The sequence below is a fragment of the Spermophilus citellus genome (genome assembly GCF_964194105.1).
Source record: "Spermophilus citellus genome assembly, chromosome: 18".
In the NCBI taxonomy this organism is placed as follows: Eukaryota; Metazoa; Chordata; class Mammalia; order Rodentia; family Sciuridae; genus Spermophilus; species Spermophilus citellus.
Window position 1 is genome coordinate 68,834,290 of NC_138200.1, and position 20,945 is coordinate 68,855,234.

The window sequence follows — 20,945 nt, forward strand, 5'->3', positions numbered from 1 at the left end:
GCTCGCCTGGCATGCGTGCGCCCGGGGTTCGATCCTCAGCACCACATACAAACAAAGATGTGTGTCCACCGAAAGCTAAAACATAAATATTTTTAAAAAATTCTCTCTCTCCCCCTTTTAAAAAAATATTTTTAGTGTAGATGGATATATTTTATCTTATTTGTTTTTTATGGTGCTGAAGATCAAATGCAATGCCTCACAAGTGCTCGGCAAGCGCTGTACCACTGAGCAACAACCCCAGCCCCTGGAAAACTCTTAATTGGAAGAATGTTGATATCCTCTAGCTCTAGTTTATTTAGAGAATAGAGTGACTATTTTGTTCAATATAACTCACATCAACATGAAGAGATATAAACCAAACCCAGCCACACCAGGAGCAATATCCAACACCCACTCTGCCCTTGCCCAGCAAGGGCAGGTGGGCAGGTTGCAACACAGTCCTGACTCAGCCAGGCGGGGCTCCCAGCCCAGCAGTTGCAGACTCAAGCCACGAGGACTGGCCTGCCCAAGAGGCCTTTTCTCCCTGGTCTCACACCTGACCAAGTGTTGGCTGATTCTTCCAGAAGGAGCCACATCCCACATGATCCTCCACAATGGATACACGGGCTGAAAGGCTAGAGCAGAACTCCCTACACCCAAGCACAAGACTGCCACCCTCACCCCTGATTTCCTATTCCTCACGAACCCACATGGCCTTCTGAAATATCCTTTACCTCAGAAGACTTTCCGAGAGCTGCTGTCTCCTTCCTCAGACACAAAGAAAATCCACAGCGATGACTTGGAAACCAGGAGGGGACTCATTCTGCACATCACAGCAATGGCATTCACCTGTTCATCAGATGTTCCTTGCAGAGTGGCAACAACATTCGTGACAAGTCTGCATTAACTGTTCCACCAAGAATGTTGTCAGGGTTTTTTTGTTTTGTTTTGAATTTTTTTTTAAAGAGAGAGGGGGGGGGGAATTTTAATATTTATTTTTTTTTAGTTATCGGCAGACACAACATCTTTGTTTGTATGTGGTGCTGAGGATCGAACCCAGGCGCACGCATGCCAGGCGAGCGCGCTATCGCTTGAGCCACATCCCCAGCCCCATGTTGTCAGGGTTTTGTAGACAGAAACAGAAGACCCTCTATTAAGTCCAAACATCATCCAAACAACAGGCCCTTGCCCTGTGAAGGCTTTCACCTTCAGGAAGGATGTCTAGTTTGTCACATCTTTCAAAGTTCAGAACATTATGCAGAACACAAGCCCAGACATGGCAAGCCTTTAAAATTAAATCCCAAGCCTTCATACACTGTTGGTGAGCATGAGCCAGTACAACTTTAACCAAAAGCAATCTAACTAGACCAGAATCTCGGAAGGTAAGTGACAGGAAACACTTTCACAGGTACAAGAGCGTGCACAGGATACCACCATCACAGTAAACACTGGGACAACAATGGCGAAGGTAGACCAAGCTGAGGCACACACACGTTGCCATGAAGCAGCTATATTAACACATGATAAACTCCAAGAGTAAGTTTTAAAAAGGCAAGGTACAGAATAGTACACACCTACCACAACAGCTCATGCACACACACAGGCTTCTGCATCCAAGGAAGAGCCCTGGGAGGACTCCAAAACAGTACTAAAAGGCTGGGTATCCAAGAGCTAAGACTCCCCCCATCAGCGGACAAAAGGAAACCACAATTGTCAATTAAAAAGCAAGCATAAGGATAAAAGCAGCCAGGCATGGTGGCACTCATGGCAGGTAGGAGAATCCCACATTCCAGGCCAGCCTGGGCAAGTCAGCAAGATCCTATCTCAAAATAAGAAAATAAAAAGAGCTGGGGATATATAGCTCAGTGATAGAGAACACCTGGGTTCAATCCCCAGTACCAAAAAGAAACATGTGAGAAAAAGTTCTTCGGTCTTCTCTTGGTCTCATCTATGTAAGTCAGAATTAGTTTAGCTTGCTATTTTGACTCTCGGAATTAATGTGAAGTATAAAAATATCACAAAGCATCTCTCCAGTATTCCTACCATATCAAAATGTCAAACAGAGAAGCTGAAAACCCAATAAAATGCAAACATGTCAAACCTTGGCCTACACTCAAGTGTCTGCACTATGTCCCCTTCCTAGGTTTGGCTGGAACATTTGAAAGTGCATGGCTGTCAAACACCTCAGAGCCTGGGCAAACACTTCCTATGGAGAAAACAATCTGTGAAACTGCAGAATCACCATGACGCTAAGCAAATCAATACACTACTGATACATCTGATGCCAGTTCACATACATACACATCCGTGTCTCCAAGCATTCCAGATGGAGATGCAACCAGTTTCCTCACTGCATGTGGTCACAGGGACATTCAGGTTAAGCAGCTACTGACCTACCTCACAGATGCCAATCACAGTGCTGGGCCACCAACGCAGTAGAAGAACACACACAGCACAGCATGCACAAACATGAGAACATCATGACAGTGCAAGCAGCCAGAGGCTTCTACGCACATGGGCACCTGGAGTCCTCAGCAACACAGGGAGGGAAAGCATCATTCTGAGCTTCTGTTGAATGAAGAGGTTCTGGAAACAGTGGCAATGTAACACAACGCTGAACACATTTGGGGCCAGTGAACTGAACACTCTGGGGATGTGGCCCAGCAGTAGAGCACATGCCTAGTATGCCTGAGCCCCTGGGTTCCAGCCCCTGGGTTCCATCCCCAAGGCGACACAAACACACAAACACACACACACACACACACACAAATGGCTAAAAAGGAAAATTTCAGATAACACAATAAACATTTCATATAAAAAAATATATCGGGGATGTGGCTCAGCAGTAGAGCGCTTGTCTAGCGAGTGCGAGGCCCTGGGTTCAATCTTCAGCATGATAAAAAATAAATAAAACAAAAGTATTGTATCCAACTAAATATATATATATATATATATTTAATATTTAATTCCAGGAGCAGTGACACATGCCTGTAATCTCAGCTACTTAAGAGGCTGAGGTAGAAAAATGGCAAGTTCCAGGCCAACAAGTCAGCAAGACCCTGTCTCAAAATAAAAGAATGGCTGGGCTGTAGCTCAGTGGTAGAGCACTTGCTTGGCACACACAAGTCCCTGGATTCAATCCCAGTACTTCAAAAAAAAAAAAAAAAAAAAAAAAACGAATGTGGGTATATGTATGGGGAATGTATATATCATATGTTTGTGTATATATAGAAAATGCATTTTTACAGGGAGGGAAGAATTTATGAACACATAGGGCGCGGTCACACACCAACTCCATAATGAAAAGTACCGCATCAGTGCTTTCTCACTACTTTGCTCTGCTCTACCTGAAGACCCCTTTACAATGAGCCACCAAGTCTGCTGTGAAGCACTCAATGATGAGCCAGAAAGATGATTAGAGCCACCCTGGAAATGAGGTGCACGGATGGCCAGCAAAACTATGCCCCAACCTCACTGGAGGCTGGAGCCTTGAAGAAATCATGGAGCACTGTAATCAGTCATCACTCTGTCTCCACTGTACAATTTTTTTCTTTTTCCAGCTTTCAGAAAACTGGTGAATATCATCTCTAGATATCATTGTGCTTACTGGGAAAATAGGTCACAATAAAATAGTTTTGGAAACATGACACAAAAATTTTAAATGCTAAAACTAGACCTAGTATTTGTTTCTGGGTGTATTATCCTTTCTATTCTAATTTATTATGACTTCAAAGGAACCCCCAAAATCAAATAAAAAAATATACCTTAACTTGGGGGCTAATAAACTGATTTTGTGCTTCATGTTTTCTAGGACAGTTCCTAACTGGTGTCTCTGTCAAGACACAAAGGCCCAGGGCACAGCCACTGTAGCTCAGCCCACCTGAACTGGACTTGGGAAGCAGCAGCACATGCAGGCTGTCCAGCATAGACCCAAGAAACACTGTCCAAGGTTACAGTCAGAGTTGGAGAAAAAGGAACATAAATCTAGCACCCCACAGCCAACAACAAAAAGGAAGCAGACAGGGGCTGGGGATGTGGCTCAAGCGGTAGCGCGCTCGCCTGTGCGGGGCACTGGGTTCGATCCTCAGCACCACATAAAAATAAAGATGTTGTGTCCACCGGAAACTTAAAAAATTATATATATATATATATATATATATATATATATATATATATATATATATATATATATAAAAATAAAACCTTAACTGGTAGTGTTAGTTTTTCCTTTAAAATCCTTCAAACCCACGTAAGGCATCCTGTTCAAAGAATGGTCTCCACATTATTAACCACACCACACTTGAATATTCCCCACCTGAGTCAGCCTACAATGCCCCAGAGGGCATGGGTCTCAGGTCTTGCAGACCGGTGCCCCCATGAACAACCTGCAGACTCTACTTACATAAGCAACCAAGCTGTGTACAAATGTGTCCCTAGACAGTTACAGCCAGCATGAAGTGGCCCCTCACTCCTTACTCTCATCCACCTTTCCCTGATGGAATCATCTCCAACAACTAGGGTTTCTCCCTGTGACGGCTCTCATAGGGATTCTGTGCTGGTGCTTAAGGAAACCCCTTGTTTCCATCAACTCCAGCATTGAAGAACCACATCACAACAGAATGCAATTTTGATCATTCCAAAGTTTTTCAAGGTGGAAATCATCTGGAAGCTTAAAGTTGCCCTCACTCGGGTCCTTGGGCCCATCACCTGTTTGTACATTAAGTAAATATATTCCTCAGGCATGTGTGAGCAGTAAGTACTTGCTCCCAGAGGAGAGTCCCGTCAGCAGCAAATCAGTCCCTTGAGCATCAGGCCTGACATCTAGGTACCAGATGACCAGCCTCAAGACAACCTAGCACCACTACAAAAGCATTAATTACAGGGAGGTTTACTTCCTGCACACAACCAATGTGGCTTGTCATGAAAATATCTCACTACTTAGGAATGACTTTTAATAAAACTGAGGGCTATTTAAAGCAGCCTGGGGGTGGGGGGACTGCTTGCCTAGATTAACCAGCACTTGATGTCTGCTTCTGCATGAGTTAGGCTGGTGGACTCCATGAAGTTTCTACCCTTGCCCTTGGCGCTCTCTTCCTAAACCAAGATGGATACATAAAGATTGCCACTGCAGCAACAGTAACAGGAGGGAGCAGAGCAACGGCAAGGGCTGGCCAGGCTCCCGAGGGAGACAGTAGAGCTACACTGCTTGCTAAGGCTTCACTAGTAAACTTCCTATTGACAAAACCTCCATGAGGGCAGCAGGGAGAAAACATTCTGTTAGTAATGCAACATTAAGGGGTTAGTGTTGTGGCTCAGTGGTAGAGCCCTTGCCTGGCATGTGTAAGGCACTGGGTTCAATCCTCAGCACCATACAAAATAAACAAAATAAAGTTACTGTGTCCAACTACAACTTAAAAAAAAAAAAAAAAAAAAAAAAAAAAATATATATATATATATATATATATATATATATTAAGGTAAAGCCACTAACATCTGGAATTTACTTGGGTTTTACATTCTACAGTTCTTATTTTTTTGTTTTTTTTTTTTTGGTTTTTTTTGTTTTTTTTTCCAGTTCTGGGACTGAACCCCACTGAACCACTGAGCTACATCCATGGCCCTTTTTTCAGACAGGGCCTCACAAAGTTAAGCCCAGGCTGGCCTCAAACTTGCCATCCTCCTGCCTTGGCCTCCCATGATTTCAAGTGTGTATCCCCATGACCAGCCAATTCTAGAGCATTTCTACTACCTGATCAAATCCTAAATTCAGAGCAACAGACCCATAAGGAATTGAAATCTAAAGCCACCATCTCACCCACACGGCACACTACCTGCCAGTGCCTAACAATAACAAGCTGGGGCATGCAAACAAAGAAACACAAGATGGGCAGGGGAGCAAAGGGAGGGAAAGGTACTTTTCTCCCCTGAGATGCAGGGGTGATCACAGGGCTATAGCTCAAGTGGTAGAGCTCGTGCTCAACATGGGTGAGACCCAGCACCAGTTTAAAAAAAAAAAAAAAAAGTTACCAGCTCACAGAAGTTAGCATCAGTCACAATAAGGGTCTACTTCTCTGGAGCACATGCAGGATTCCATGTCCAACAGTGCATTTGTTTATTTCAGGAAAACCACGTGAGTGAAGTCTCATGTGAAATTCTCTACCAGCTCTACATCTCATGAGATGGCCAGCGGAATTATCAGGAGTACAGGCTATAGACCAGGGAGCTTGGCCAACCAGGACAGGACACAGGTTCCAGTCCCAGCTCACCTGCAGCTCAGCACAGCACCTGTCACTCTAAGTGGAAGTGTAGACTGGAATGAACACCATGCAAGCAATACACAGAATAAACACACACTATCATTATTCTACTCCCTACAAATCTCCCCCTCCCTGTTCAGGCCCACAACCTACCTCGAGCCTCCCTGGAGGTAAGGCGTGCCATTTTCAAAATGAGGTGATGCTTGGAACCACAGAACTAGCTACCCAGTGCCCTTACATCTATTATTTAATACTCTATCAAGCCTTTAAGTCTTGGACAACTCTGGTCTCAGAATAGAAGCTATTCTACTCACTTTAACAGTCCATGAAGGACTGATTTCAAACCCAACTGCAAACATTTTGAAACCAAATAGCTCTGATTAACCAACTTATCTTAAAATTATTTTTATTTAATTTGACTCACTGAAAGCATATCCATCAAAAGCACCCAGCCAGTATGGGTCAGGCAAGGAAAGGCCCTTCTGTATCAGCGCTCCGTGGAACAAGGGTAAAGTTCACCCAGCTCCCATGGTTCTAGCAGGAACTGTGTGTAGCTTCTAACCCTAGTACAACTGTTGATCAGCCCTCTGACAGGGAAAATCATAAAAGCAAATTCCCTCAAGATAAGCAAACTCCCCACCCCACCCTGAAAAGTGAAATGTTTCAATGTGACAGAGGGTTGGTAACAAAGGAGGTTTACATAAAATAAACACAAAATGAATGTACCACACAGCCTGGCCAGCCCCCGCCACCCCTGGAGGTGCACCTGGCTGAGCTGGGCCGGCACCCTGCAGATACACCAGCTGCCAAAGCATTTACACAGCCCCCTTCCCCTGTCAAGCGAGGGCTGAAAATATTAAATGGAAAACTCCAGAAATGAACAATAGGTTTTAAACTGTGCCGTGTTCCCGCTCACCCTTGGTCCTCAAGTCCACCGTGCTCATGTATCCTGGAGTCCATTCAATCACCCTTACTTAACAGCAGCCCCAAAGTCCAAGAGCAGAGAAGCTAGCCATCCAGAAACGTCAAGGAGAGCCCTCAAGTACTTCTTTTCAGTGAAAGGTGAAAGTTCTCAATACGAAAAAGCATACCCAACTACTCAGGAGGCTGAGGCAGGAAAATCTCAGGTTCAAGCCAGACTAGGCAACAACTTAATAAGACCCTGTCTTAAAACAAAAAGGCTGGGGACATAGCTCAGTGGTAAAGTGCCCCTGGGTCCAATCCCCAGTACCAAAAACAGAAAAAGCATACCACACATAGGATTCAGGATGGGGTACTATCCAAGGTTTTAAGCATAGGCAGCAGAAGGAGGGAGTAGTCTTAGAACACATCTCCCTCAGATAGAGGGGACAACTCTACTTCTGTTCTTCTTTCCTTCTGGTTGTCACCACCCCCTTCAAGACTCTCCAGGTCCTCCCAACTCCTGGAACAGCTCCTTGCCAGAGCTGGCCAGAAGGACTCTATTGGCGGCAGAGTACTCCATGGTCACGTTTCTGGGGCAGGTATTCCTGAGAATTCAAGTATTATTCCTACAGTACATTTCAACTCTCATTGACTACTTCTATCTGGTTGTTCTACATTTTTCTCTGGAAAACAGCGTTTCCAGAGTCCTACCTTCCAGCGTTTCTCGTAAAACACTCTGCAAACCTGATGCTCAACAGCACAGAGGATGGTGGAGGAAGCACAAAGGAGAGGATGACAGTGGCCCTACATTCAGCACCTCCCCCGCAGGGCTTTCTTCCCTGGCTGGGTGAGGGAGCACAGGCTGTACTGCTGGTCTCTCACCACACCAACCCTGCCTCCCCCTTGACAGCTCATCCTCCCAGGCCCATGTTCTTGGACAGGCTTCCATTTCAAGCAGCTTTAGCTGACCTTCTCCCATCCCATGCTGCCTCCACAGCCCCTGTCCAGAGCCTTCTCACAGCAAAGGTGGACTCCACACCCAGGCACAGCTTGAGGAGCACTCTCCAGTGGGCTTCTAGACATCTGCACCAGAACGGCTCTTTCTTCCAGGCCTATCTCATTTCACAGGACCCCGTCCATAACCCCATGCTTTAGTCAAATGAGTGCAACTCCCCCTATCTCAAAGTAGGGTTTTTGTCCCCATCATGTCAGTGTACCTACAACACAGCCTGACATACAGCCAATAAAATCTGTGGACTAAATCACTAAACATGAGAGGAACCCTCTCCATAAATCATATAATTCACTCCAGCTGAAGAAAGAAACAAAGCCATTCTCCCACTACAGAAAAGGCTGAGCTAACTCAAAGCTCAGCTCTGCAAGTGGTCACCACCCTGCCAAAGGTGCGAACAGTTCAAAAACATAAAACAAAGGTCATGTGGTACTTTTCAACACTCCCAAAGTCATGAACACAAGGAAAGACAAAACCACTACAGGAAGAGAGGAAGGATCCTATATGGAACTTAGAACAGAAGGAACAGGACTGGCAAAATGGGTGGGCTCTAATGAAGTCTGAGATTTCCTTAACAGCAAAGTACCAGTGTTAATTTTTTAGTTTCAAGAACCTTACTACTGGGCTGGGGATGTGGCTCAAGCGGTAGCGCGCTTGCCTCGCTTGCGTGCGGCCCGGGTTCCATCCTCAGCACCACATACCAACAAAGATGTTGTGTCGCCGAGAACTAAAAAATAAATATTAAAAATTCTCTCTCACTCTCTCTCCTCTCTCACTCTCTCTTTAAAAAAAAAAAAAAAAAAAACAACCTTACTACTGGGATAAGTCAACATTGAGGGAACCCAGATGAAGAACTTAATGGAACTTTTACAATTTTTCCGATATTTCAAAATAAGTTGATTTAAAACAAAACCTCCTCCAGGACTTGAACATATTTGGAGGCTCAGTAGCCCCAATGCCACACTCCACTGACCAGCAAGGGTCAGCCAGACACACTGGCCATGCCTGTAATCCCAGTTACTCAAAGGCTGCAGGAGGATTGTTAGTTCCAGGCCACCCAAGCAACTCACAAAGACCCTGTCTCAAAATTTTAAAAAATTAAAAGGGTTGGGATATAGCTCAGTGTGCCAGGTCCTGGGTTCAATCTCTACTACTAAAAGGAAAAGGGGGAAGGGGGACATCAAAGCCAGCACACAGGACCTGCTGCTGCAATGCAGAAGATAGCCACCACCACCACCCCCCAAGGCCATACCTAATCCCTGGGTCACAAGGAAAAGTGAAATAAGGCTACAGATTAGTAAATCTTGGATTATCCAGGTGGGCCCCATGTGATCACAGGGTCCACAGAAATGGAAAGGAAGGCAGATGAGTCAGAGATGCACTGATATTCCCTTTGGAGGAAGAGGAAGGGCAACTGACCAAGGAGTGTGGGCAGCATCTCCAAGCCGGAGAAGGCACCAAGACCGTGCTCCCCTTGGCCTCCAGAAGGTACCAGACCTGCCAACACTTTGATTTTAGCTCAAGGTGATGGTGTCAGGTTTTTGACCTACAGAACCCTAAGATCAGGAGACTGCACTGTTAAAACATAAGTCTGGTGATTTGTTAGAGCAGCAATGGAAAATTATCAAAGACATCACTGTTCAGGGTCAGCATTTCTCCTCCCACCCTTCACAGCCTGCCTCTCCCTTCTCACACCTTCCATCAACCTGCCACCCCTTGAGCTAACATATTTGGAGGCTCAGAAGCTATAAGATAAGGAAAGAGATGGGGCAGGTATAGATATTTTTCTCCCTAAGCTTTCTAACACTTCACTGTCTTTAGCCTCTTAAATATCTTTTTCAAAGGCTACCGTTTCAGGCGAGGCATGTAGCTCAGTGGTAGAGCACTGGCTTAGCGTTTGATCCCCAGCACCAAGAAAAGAAAAAAGTTGTTGTTTCAACAGCCTCCTTTAGAAAGCCAATTACCTGATGAGAACCCAAGTTTAGGAGAATTAGGTCTAACTGTTTTTCTAAAGAAAAACAAAGTTTACCTATAAATCTCATTAAGGTTACACCCACTTAAAATTAAGTTATAAGGGAAAGCACATACCACCTTTCTAAGTGTCATACTAAAAGATGAAGGATACAATCCAAACATACCTCTCTCAAGTATTAGGAAGAAACTTCACATAAGAAATACTGAGCATTAAAATATTTAATAAGCTGAACCAAAGAACTTCACATTTCACATAGACCATTCTCAAATAAAATAATCTATGTAGGTAATTTAAATAAACTAGAAGCGAATTTACAATTCAATTCAATACGTACAATTTCAGCAAAGAAAAATCCACAAAGCCTAATGCCTCCTTGAAATGTGAATCAACCTTGGAATTGTGGACTGTTAACAAGACAATGCCAAGTTTTCAACCCAGCTTTCTGACTCCAGAAAGCTGCATTTTCTTCTCTGTCATCATCCAAAAAGGATTTTCATGTTATGTACATCCCTTAAGTAAGTAAAAACCTTAATAATTTTTTTAAGCTATTTCTTTTAAGAGTGTAGCTTTGGGGGTTTTTGGGTCTTTTTTTTTTTACTTCCTGTTTTACAGGATGTAAAACCACATTTAGAAGCATGATAAGAGGGCAGGGGAGCAGCTCAGTGGTAAAGTATGTGCTTGCACGAACCAGGCCCTGGGTTTGATCCCTCCCCAGCGTTTAAAAAAAAAAAAAGTGAATAATGGGATGTAGCTCAGTGGTAGAGCGCTTGCCTAGTATATATGCAAGGCCCTAGGTTCAATCCCAGCCCCTTGGGGTGGAGATGAATACCAACAAAGTTCAGTTTCTTTAGACTGATAAGTTCCTCACAACTGAAATTGAAGCAGTATAGCCATAATGATCTCAACTTGACACTACCACCAGAATCCAAGGCTTTTCTGTTTATCATGCTATATATCAATGTAGGGGGAAACAGGCTAACCATAACTAGTCAAAAGCTCATGGGCTGGGATGCAGTAGTAGAGGGTTTGCCACAACAAGAGGCCTTGGGTCCAATCTCCAGAGGGACAGGGGTGGGAACTGTACAAATCAAGCACCCTAAGCCATCTTCCTAATAGGCAGAAATGATCATTATCCCAGGGTATTCACACTGAGAATGAAAACTGCTCTTAGGAGGAGAGAAAGAAGAAAACAGTCACTACTAATATGTAAAGACTACTGATGTGTAGTCTTTTTTGCTACATTTTAAATGAAAAATAACCTGTTTTTCTGTCTTATTTTGGGGGCAGGGGTGTAATGGTGGATTGAATTCAGGAGTACTCTACCACTAAATCATATCCCCAGTCCTTTTTACTATATTTTGAGACAGGGTCTCTCCAAGTTGGCTTCGAACTTGCAATCCTCCAGGCCTCCTCTTGCCTCAGTCTGCCAAGTTACAGGAATTAGAATTTGCACACAGCAAATAAACTGATATCAAATTTATTAGCATTTATAAGTTTAATTCCATCAATTCATAAAATCACTTTATTCTTTTTTCTACAGTGCTGGGGATCAAACTCATGGCCTAGGAAAGCACTCTACCACTGGGCTACCCCAGCCCAAGGTCACCCTTTTCTGGGGGGAGAGGTTACTGGGGATTGAACCCAGAGTGCTTAACCACCATGCCACATTCCCAGGCCCCCCCCCTTTTTTAATGTTTTGAGACAAAGTCTTGCTAAGTTGCTGAGGTTGCCTTTGAGCTCTCGATCCTCCTGAGCCGCTGGGATTACAGGCATGTGCCACCACGCCCAACCCAAGGTCACATTTTTAAGAATTAATCAAGTCATGAGGGGAAATTTTCTATGAATTTTACTTAACCATGTCAGAAAAAAAATTTGATCTAAGTGGTAAAAATACTTTGTTAACTACAATTTCAAATAATGAACAGGTATACACTGTCTGCTTTACCAGAGTGCCTCAGACTTTCAAGATAATAATTCATTACACAGATGCCCAAGACTGGAAGCTTATGTCTGTCTTGCCCTCAGCCAGGTAGTAAGGATGCTGCCCAACAGCACCTCTGCCAATACCATAGGAAAGAAGCAAAAAGGCACAGCCCTTGAAAAATCTTAGCCATTCAGACAGATCTGTGTGCAAACTAAACCCACCTGACTCTATTCACAGAACCAGTTCTAGAGCCATGGGATTTCTTAGGTCAGGAATAATGTCTAAATGTTTCCAACCACAACCAACCAATTCCCCTCTCCATTTATGTCAAAGACTTGAAACCACACAAATCCAACCTCCTGTTATCAAAATCAAGAACTCAAGTCTCCAACTACCATTCACAAGCAATCTTTACAAAAGAAACTTTTTGCCAATTACATATACAGTCCACACTTCACCCAGTGCTCAGGATGAAACCCAGGGCCTTCCACCTGGTTAGGCAGGTACTCTACCATGAGCTACATATACCCAGGCCTTACATTCATATTTTAGTATTTACAAAACAATGACTTAGGGGCTGGGGATGTGGCTCAAGCGGTAGCGCGCTCGCCTGGCATGCGTGCGGACCGGGTTCGATCCTCAGCACCACATACCAACAAAAGATATTGTGTCCGCCGAGAACTAAAAAATAAATATTAAAAATTCTCTCTCTCTCTCTCTCTCTCCTCTCTCACTCTCTCTTTAAAAAAAAAAAAAAACAACAATGACTTAAATGAGAAAAACAGCAGTAACACATAATTCCTTTTTGGTGTATTTCCCTTAGAGCTCCTCTTTTCCTTGATTAAAATGCTCAAACAGCAGCTCAGGAGGCCAATGCAGGAAGACCGCAAGTTCAAAGCCAGCCTCAGCAACTTAGAGAGATTCTGTCCCAAAAATAATAATAGTAATAATAAAAAGAGGGCTGGGGATGTAGCTCAGTGATAGAGTGCTTGCCTAGCATGTGTGAGACCCTGGGCTCGATCCTCAGCACCACATAAGAATAAATAAGTAAACATATAGTGTTCACCTACAACTAAAATAATAAAAATAAAAAGGGCCTCCTGAGTCCCTGGGATTATAAGCATGTGACACCATGCTCAAACTTCCATGGGGCACATGCCTGTAATCCCAATGACTTGGGAGGATGAGGCTCATGAGTTCAAAGCCAGCCTGAGAAACTTAACCCTGTCTCAAAATAAAACAAAAAGGGCTGGGGATGTGGCTCAGTGGTTAAGTGCTCTGGATTCAATCCCCAGTAAACCCCCTCCCCCACCAAAAAATATCCTAAAACTTTCGAAGAACTCCATTTGGATACTAAGCCGACCCTCATTACCTTTGGGAAAGGTGCTCAGCCACAGATTAAGCACCTTGAGCAGCAGCACACTAAGGTAGACTAGCATGGGCCTCCAACAAACTTCTATCACTGGAACTATTGTGGGAAGGGTTTGGAAATCAGGAGAAAAATTGCTTCCAGTCTTCTCCCTTGGCCGGAAAGCAACAATCCTACCAAAACCGTTATCACACTTCTCACAAAGTAATCTCCCCTTTCGCTATGTGTCCTTTATCTCTTGTTCTGTCCCAATTTTGAAAACCAGACCCCACACACATATTATATACAAACATGCAATGAATGCGTACCAATCAAATAAACAATTATGGGATTCTATCTTTCTCTTATCAAAACTACTCAAATACATCCACGTATATAAGAACAACTGTATGAAGTAGTGAACAAGTCAACAAATATTTCTTGAACCACTTCTATATCTACAGTCTCACTCCCTGGACTGGAACCTAGGTAAACAAGGGGACAATCCACGTCTTCACATTAAGCTTACAGACCTTTTCATGAGGGGTGGGTGGAGGCAGCATGCAGACAGGGACAACACATTCAACCAACTACTGTGTATTTGATAAATTTTATCTAATTTCTACATGTTGTAACAAGTAGGGGAGGAGGCATTTTGCTTGAAGAATTAAGAACACTTGAAAAGAGAAGGTGACATTTAAGGAAGACCCAGAAGCTGTGCACAAGTATCTTTGGGCTGGGATCCGGAGATGGATGCAGGATTATACTCAGCAGAACCCTGTACCACAGAGAGGTGTCAGGATGTGTCAAGACCATGCCCAAGACAATGACACAGGACACAATCTTAAGAAACAAGAGGCCAAGGTAGCCTGTGTCTTGAGCTATGAGGGAGAGTGACAGGGGCTGGGGGTTGAGGGAGTCACTTGGGATGCTATAACAAAAATAACATTTGCAGCTGGGACTGCAGCTCAGGTGATAGAAACCATGCTTAGAATGTGCAGGGCCCAAGCTGAGGCTCGGTGGCACACACCTGTAATCCCAGCAGCTCAGGAGGCTGAGGCAGGATGATCACAAGTTCAAAGCCACTCTCAGCAATAGTGAGGTGCTAAGCAACTCAGTAAGACCCTGTCTCTAAATAAAATACAAAATAAGGCTGGGGATGTGGTTCAATAGTAGAGTGAACCTGAGTTCAATCCCCAGTACCCTCCCCATCCAAAAAAAAAAAAAAAAAAAAAGAATGTTCAGGGACCTGCACCATATCAAAAAATGTTTTTACTTCTACCAAATATACAAAATGCTACCTGGTCCAAAGGTGAATTACCAAAAAATAAATAAATAAATAAATTAAATATGGAAGAGAGGAATGGGAGTTAAGAAAATCACAGAATAGCAAATTTAAGTACACAGCTGAGTCTAACTCTAGCTTAAGAGATATCATGAAGGGGCTGGGGTTGTGGTTCAGTGGTAGAGCGGTAAGCCCTGGACTCAATCCTCAGCAACACATAATAATGAATTAATTAAAGATATTGTATCCGGCTAAAAACTAAAAAATAAATATAAAAAAAAAGAGATACGATGAATAAGGTCTACCAAACAAACAAAAGTCACTTAATAATAGAAATATCGGGCTGGGGATGTGGCTCAAGCCGTAGCACGCTCGCCTGGCATGCATGCGGCCCAGGTTCGATCCTCAGCACCACATACCAACAAAGATGTTGTGTCCGCCGAGAACTAAAAAATAAATATTAAAAAAAAAATTCTCTCTCTCTCTCTCTCTCTCTCTCCCCCCCCCTCACTCTCTTTAAAAAAAATTAAAAAAAATAATAGAAATATCTATAGGAATTACTGAAATAGCCATTAAAGTGAATCATTTTCTAAGCCTAAAATGGATTTCTATGCCAATTATTCTAGTAACGGAGTTTCAGAGCTAAGGACTGACACCTTTTCCTTATATAAGACAAAACTGGGAAAATTGAATTGCACAGAAATTCCATTTGAAATTCAAGTTAAGAGAACACATACTGAAAACATTTCAAGACAATACCTTCTAGTTATGGAACGGAGTTCATTCGATTTCTGTACAGTTTATCAGGCAAACCAAAATCCATCCCCACAGAGCACTAACTAAACTGCAATAACAAACTGACACGGCATGTGGTCAGACAAGCAGCACTGTCACCTATTAACTAGCAAATATCTTGCTACTAAGAGAAGCTCCTCCATTACAGTTGCCATCTGAGAGATGAAGGGACTTACACAAGGTAATGGACAGATCAAAACACTTATTTTGGCAACAAATGCAGATTATTCTCTGAACCAGCATTTACTGATGCTCTGTAATAATGTTATTTAATTGATGATTGGCTCACTGCCAACATGCAAAATAACTGTCCTCTTATATTTAATGAAATGTAACTTTATTATGTCAAACCTACTTAAGCACCCAAGGCACATAAAGTTTCTTGAAAAATATTATCCCCAGAACCACACACACAAAAATAATAATAAAGAAAAAAAAATCTCAAATACAAATAGCACAGTTTCAAAAGGTAGCAGAATACAACAATTACTAATAGGGCATTATGTAAAATTGTGGATGTGTAACCGACGTGATTCTGCAATCTGCATTTGGGGTAAAATTGGGGGTTCATAACCCACTTCAATCTAATGTATGCAATATGATATGTCAAGAGCTTTGTAATGTTGTGAACAACCAATAAAAAAAAAAAAAAAAAAAACAAATAGCACAGTTTCTTTAACTCTTTGCAGAAAGTTCCTGTCACTGTATCAACCACTGTAACTATGGCTAACATGCCAGCCACTAGTCATCAGCAGACACCTGGTCCAGTGTCTGGTGTGGTGTGAGCAAATGGCTGGTCTGGAGAAAAGCATCTGAGCACAATGCAAGTCAGAAGGCTGACCAAGAGCTACAAATGAGGAACTAAAAACTAGGTGACACCTTTAAAGGTGTAAATTCTGGTAAATTCTGTCATGTGTATTTTACCACAGTCAAAAATAAAAAAGTCCCAAGAAAAAAAATTTCTGAAAGTTTCAAGCTTGGGCAAATTTAACAGTATCCTTAGAGTAGCTTTTCAACAAACTGGAGGCATGCACAAAGAACAGTGCAAAATGTCATAGCAACTTGGCCTTTGTTCCTCCTTCCCATCCCACTCCATTCAGGATGGCCAGCCTATCACAGGAGACCCGGCTCTTAAGCATGAAACTACGGAAAGAGGAGAACAACAGCTGAATGAGAGTGGGGGAGGAAATGCCAGCTATACGGAGATCCAAGTCAAGGGTCACAATAGAAGTTGAGCAAAATATCTTTCCTTTTATTTTTAATTACATTTGCAAAGTAATATCAAAATAGTTGTCAAATCATTTTCCAAGTCACAAACAGAACGCTAGGTTTTCAGGGCAGTCAAAATCAAAGCCCCAGAGAGACTAAGTAACAGTCTCAGGGTCTCTGATGTAGATCATCCAAGTTATGCCATTGACTGGTTTTGCAAGAACCAAAAATAGTAACCGTTTCAATGCACTTTTTCCACAGCAATATCATCTTACACGTTTTGCCAAATAACGTCTCATCATACCCCGCCAAAAAAGCACCAAAAGAGCCTGTTTCAGCTCAACAACTCTGCATTTACTCAGCTGAAGAGTTGAGGACACTGCTCAAATAGCCAGAGAAAACTCTTACCAAATAAGAAGTCCCAAAGTCTGATTCTCCACGAAAATTTCTGTAATACCACTCTGTTTTTGCAAGCGAATATAAAATGCCTGACTGGCGGAAACCGTGAAACATAAGCATGTTACAACTTAATTGTTACGAAGAAAACAGTTTTGAAAGTATGGGGCCCTCCTCCAACAAGTCTAGCCTTCTTCCCAAGCCGGTACACAAGGCTAACTTTCCAAAAACACAGCAGAAACGGAAAGCCTCAGAGGGGCACCAGGTAGAGGGCAGGCCTCAAGAAAAAAATCAAGACTCGCTACAAAACGACAGATTCAAGACTGAACGCACAATTCCTCAGTGAAAGGGGACTGGATCCATGTGGCAGGGCCAACCCTGCACAGACACACACAGTGCTACCGCCCTGCCAGGGGATGATGAAATGAGGAACGGAAATTAACATTTCAGGCAACGTCTCACATTGTTCCTTGAGGCCAAGGGCTGCTGCTGCTGCTGCTGCTGCTGCTGCTGCTGCAGCCGCCGCCACCGCCGCCGCCGCCGCCGCCTTCCTCCCACTCGGCCCCAGTCCCGCCTCCCCTCCCCCGAACACCCCCTGCCGCCCCGCATTCCTGCCCCCGCCCGGCCGCGCGCCTCCCGCACCCCGCCGCCCCCTCCGGCTCGGCGCGCAGCCCGAGGGCCGCCTGCTCCCATTTCAAAACACGATAATAATAGGGACGCTGGGAATAACAACGGCGGCCGGGGCCGGGGCGCCCCTCCCGCGGGTCAGAGGTCGGCGCCCCGCGCCCGCCCTGGCACCCACAGCTTCCGCGCGACCCCGGGACCCCCAGGCCCGCCCCGGAGCCCACGCTCGCCCTTACGAGGTCCTCGGGACCCCCAAGAGCGCCTCCAGCCCATCCTCACCCGTATGAGGTCCTGGGGACCCCCAGGCGCGCCCCGGTGCCCACCCTGCCCCTCACGGCGACCCCGGAACCCCAGGCCCGCCCCGGAGACCACGCTCGCCCTTACGAGGTCCTCGGGACCCCCAAGAGCGCCTCCAGCCCATCCTCACCCGTATGAGGTCCTGGGGACCCCCAGGCGCGCCCCGGTGCCCACCCTGCCCCTCACGGCGACCCCGGAACCCCAGGCCCGCCCCGGAGACCACGCTGTCCCTGAAGAGGTCCACGAGACCCGCCGGCCCGCGGCGGAGCCCACCCTGGCCCTCACAGCGGCCCCGGGACCCTCAGACCCGCACGGAGCACACGCTCGCCCTTACAAGGTCTTCGGAACCACCAGGCCCGCCCGCAGCCCACCCTCGCCCTCACCGCCACCCCGAACAGGGACCCCAGGGCGCCCGAGGCCCAACCTCGGCCCTGCGGGGCCCCAGGCCCCCGGCCCGCCCGCGCTCTCCGCCGGAGGAGGAGGCCTGCAGGCCGCAAGGCCGCGGGAACGCCCGGAGTCCGCCCGACCACCGCCCCCAGGCCCGCGGCGCCTCTCACCCGGCTCCGACGGCGGCGCGGCTCGGCGGCGGCTCGGCGGCGGGGCGCGGGCGCGGCCCATGCAGCCCGCGGCCGCGATTCCCGGGCCGCGCGGCCCGGGCGGGAAGGCGGCGGCGGCGCGGGATCCGGCTGCAGTGAATGCTCGGCGGAGGGAAACGAGCGCGCCCTCGGCGCGCCCAGGCTCGCGCGGGGCCGCGGCGCTCGCGCGGGCGCTACTGCGGGGGCGTTTGGCCGCGGACTCGGCGACGGCGCCTCCCCAGCTGGGGCCCTCGGTCCATCGCGCTCGGTTTCGGGCGGCCTCTGGCTCCAGGACCCAGCGGCGGCTGCGGCGGGCGCCGGCCGCATGAGACGCTCCCGCCCATTGGCCCGCCGTATCCGCCACCGCCATTGGCCCGCCCCGCCGGACGGCAGGGGCTACGCACGTCACGGCGTCGAGACGGAAGTGCGCTGTTGGGGTGAAGGGGCGACTGCGACCTGACGGCTTCCGTGACAGGCCTGAGGCGGGACTCGGAGGACGTCCCGGGAACGATTGGCCAGGGTCGTGAGCCCGGACGCTTGGGCGGGGCGGGGGAGTGACAGCGGACAATCGGATTGGCTGCATGCGTCGCAATGGGGCGGGTCCTGCGCTCTCGGGCACGACAATTGGCCATACGAAGTGCCGGAAGCAACGGGGTCGTGGTCTCGGAACCACACTGCTCGGCTCGCGGAGCCGGTCGCAGCGAGTCTGCCCGGCTCCAGAAAGGGGTGTCCCTGCTCCCGCCCGAGGCGTCGGGCGTCCGGCTGGCGAGCGGCCCCTGGTCGTCCGCGGCTTCGGAGAGCGCTTCCCGCCGACGGCGACAGGAGCAGTCAGCCAAACGCGTCCCTCCTGCCGCGCGCGAGCGGCGCTCGTCGTGAGCGTGCCCTGGGGAAAGGCCGAGGGCCGCCGCCGCGAAGCCGGGAGGGTGCTGCCGAGGGCTCGCCCAGGCCTTTGCGTTTGCCGAGGTGGAAGTTAGATGGTAATCTACGAAGTGGTGATTCGGAAGGCAGACTCCAGCTAGAATTAAAAGTGGCCAAGCCTCCTGTTTAAATGCACTTCTATACTTGTCAGGAACTAAGCCGAAAAGGTAGGTAACCAAAATCGAGTCGGTGTCACTCTGATTTTCTCTCATACGTAGGACTGAATCCAGGGGCGCTGTACCACTGAGCTACACCCCCCCTCTTTTTATATATTGATACAGGGCTTCGCTGCTTTGCCCCGCTGGCCTCGAATTTCGAGATCCTGCCTCAGCCTCCCAAGTCGCTGGCACTTGAGGCCTGTTGCACCACGCCCTACTGCTGCTTTTTTTTTTTAAACTGGGTTCTAAACAGTTGGTAACCAGGGTATTTACAGGGTTCATATGGAATTATAAAACCAAACTGGATGGACCTTAAAGATGATCTTTTATGCAAGCCGAACTACTCCTGTTCCAATCCTAACCCTGCGGTTGACTGGCTGTAACCCTGGGCAGTTTATCTTTCAGACCGTCTCTTTCTCATGGGTAAAATGGGAACAGAAAGAGGCTGAGGTTGTGGCTCAGTGGCAGAGCGCTTGCCTAGCAATGTGTGAGGGACTGGGTTCCATCCTCAGCACCACATGTAAATGAATAAAATAAAGGTCCATTGACAACTAAAAAATATTTTTTAAAAATGGGAACAGCAAGTAGCACCTGTTGGCCAGTGTCATGAAGATTAGGCCTTGAGGATGCTAACCCCCAGGAAAGTGCCTGGGAGGCTTCCCTATCGATGGAAGCACCGAGTCAGGGGAGTAAAGGGCTTCAGACTCTTCAGAGGCAGCCAGGTCTTTATTTCAGTTACAGCCAGGAACTTCATGGGGTCAGAAGTGGACACCTGATAAAAACAGCCAGCCCTCAGGCTGAGGAGAATTCATGAAGAGATGATCCAAGCGTTCCCATATCGGCCTCATTGTAAGGCTTGCCTGGTAAAAATTGTGGAATTCAGGGTCCTGGGCCCCAGCTTCACCTACAGGATCAGCCTAGATGAAAGAGAACTAGAAGCTGCAATTTTTATTTTCTTCCCTGACAACACATTCATTCTTTGGATAAAGTTGAAAAAAAAACACTGATGTAATCCAGTCAATATTCTTTCTAGGGTATTTAAATATGAAATGTGAATAAACTGGGAATTTGCCTCAGAAACTGAATCTGAAAATATGCAAACTGAAATTTTCCACAGAAAGAAGTAAAAACTGTGAAGAAATAAAATGCAAACTAAAAGGAAAGAATTAAGCTGTTTAATGCATTAATTAAAACAATGATGTGGACCATATCAAACTTCTTCAAAGAGAAACAGAATAGGCATAATCTCTACCAGCATGTGGTTGATTGGCATGGGAAGTGCATGTTTGG

General features: G+C 46.3%; 1 protein-coding gene across 5 annotated transcripts in view; it reads right to left on the minus strand.

The window, feature by feature from the left end:
* ANKRD11 (ankyrin repeat domain containing 11) overlaps positions 1-18,677 on the minus strand; it is a 158,896-nt gene extending 140,219 nt beyond the window's left edge. For 3 of the 5 annotated variants that reach the window (XM_081273577.1, XM_081273574.1, XM_081273580.1), the window contains exon 1: positions 18,562-18,637. The gene's annotated coding sequence lies outside the window, so the exon portion shown is untranslated. Of the gene's footprint in view, positions 1-18,561 lie in introns of all 5 variants that reach the window. The other 2 variants (XM_081273576.1, XM_081273575.1) reach the window with 2 other exon arrangements.
* Between the last annotated feature and the right edge of the window lie 2,268 nt (positions 18,678-20,945).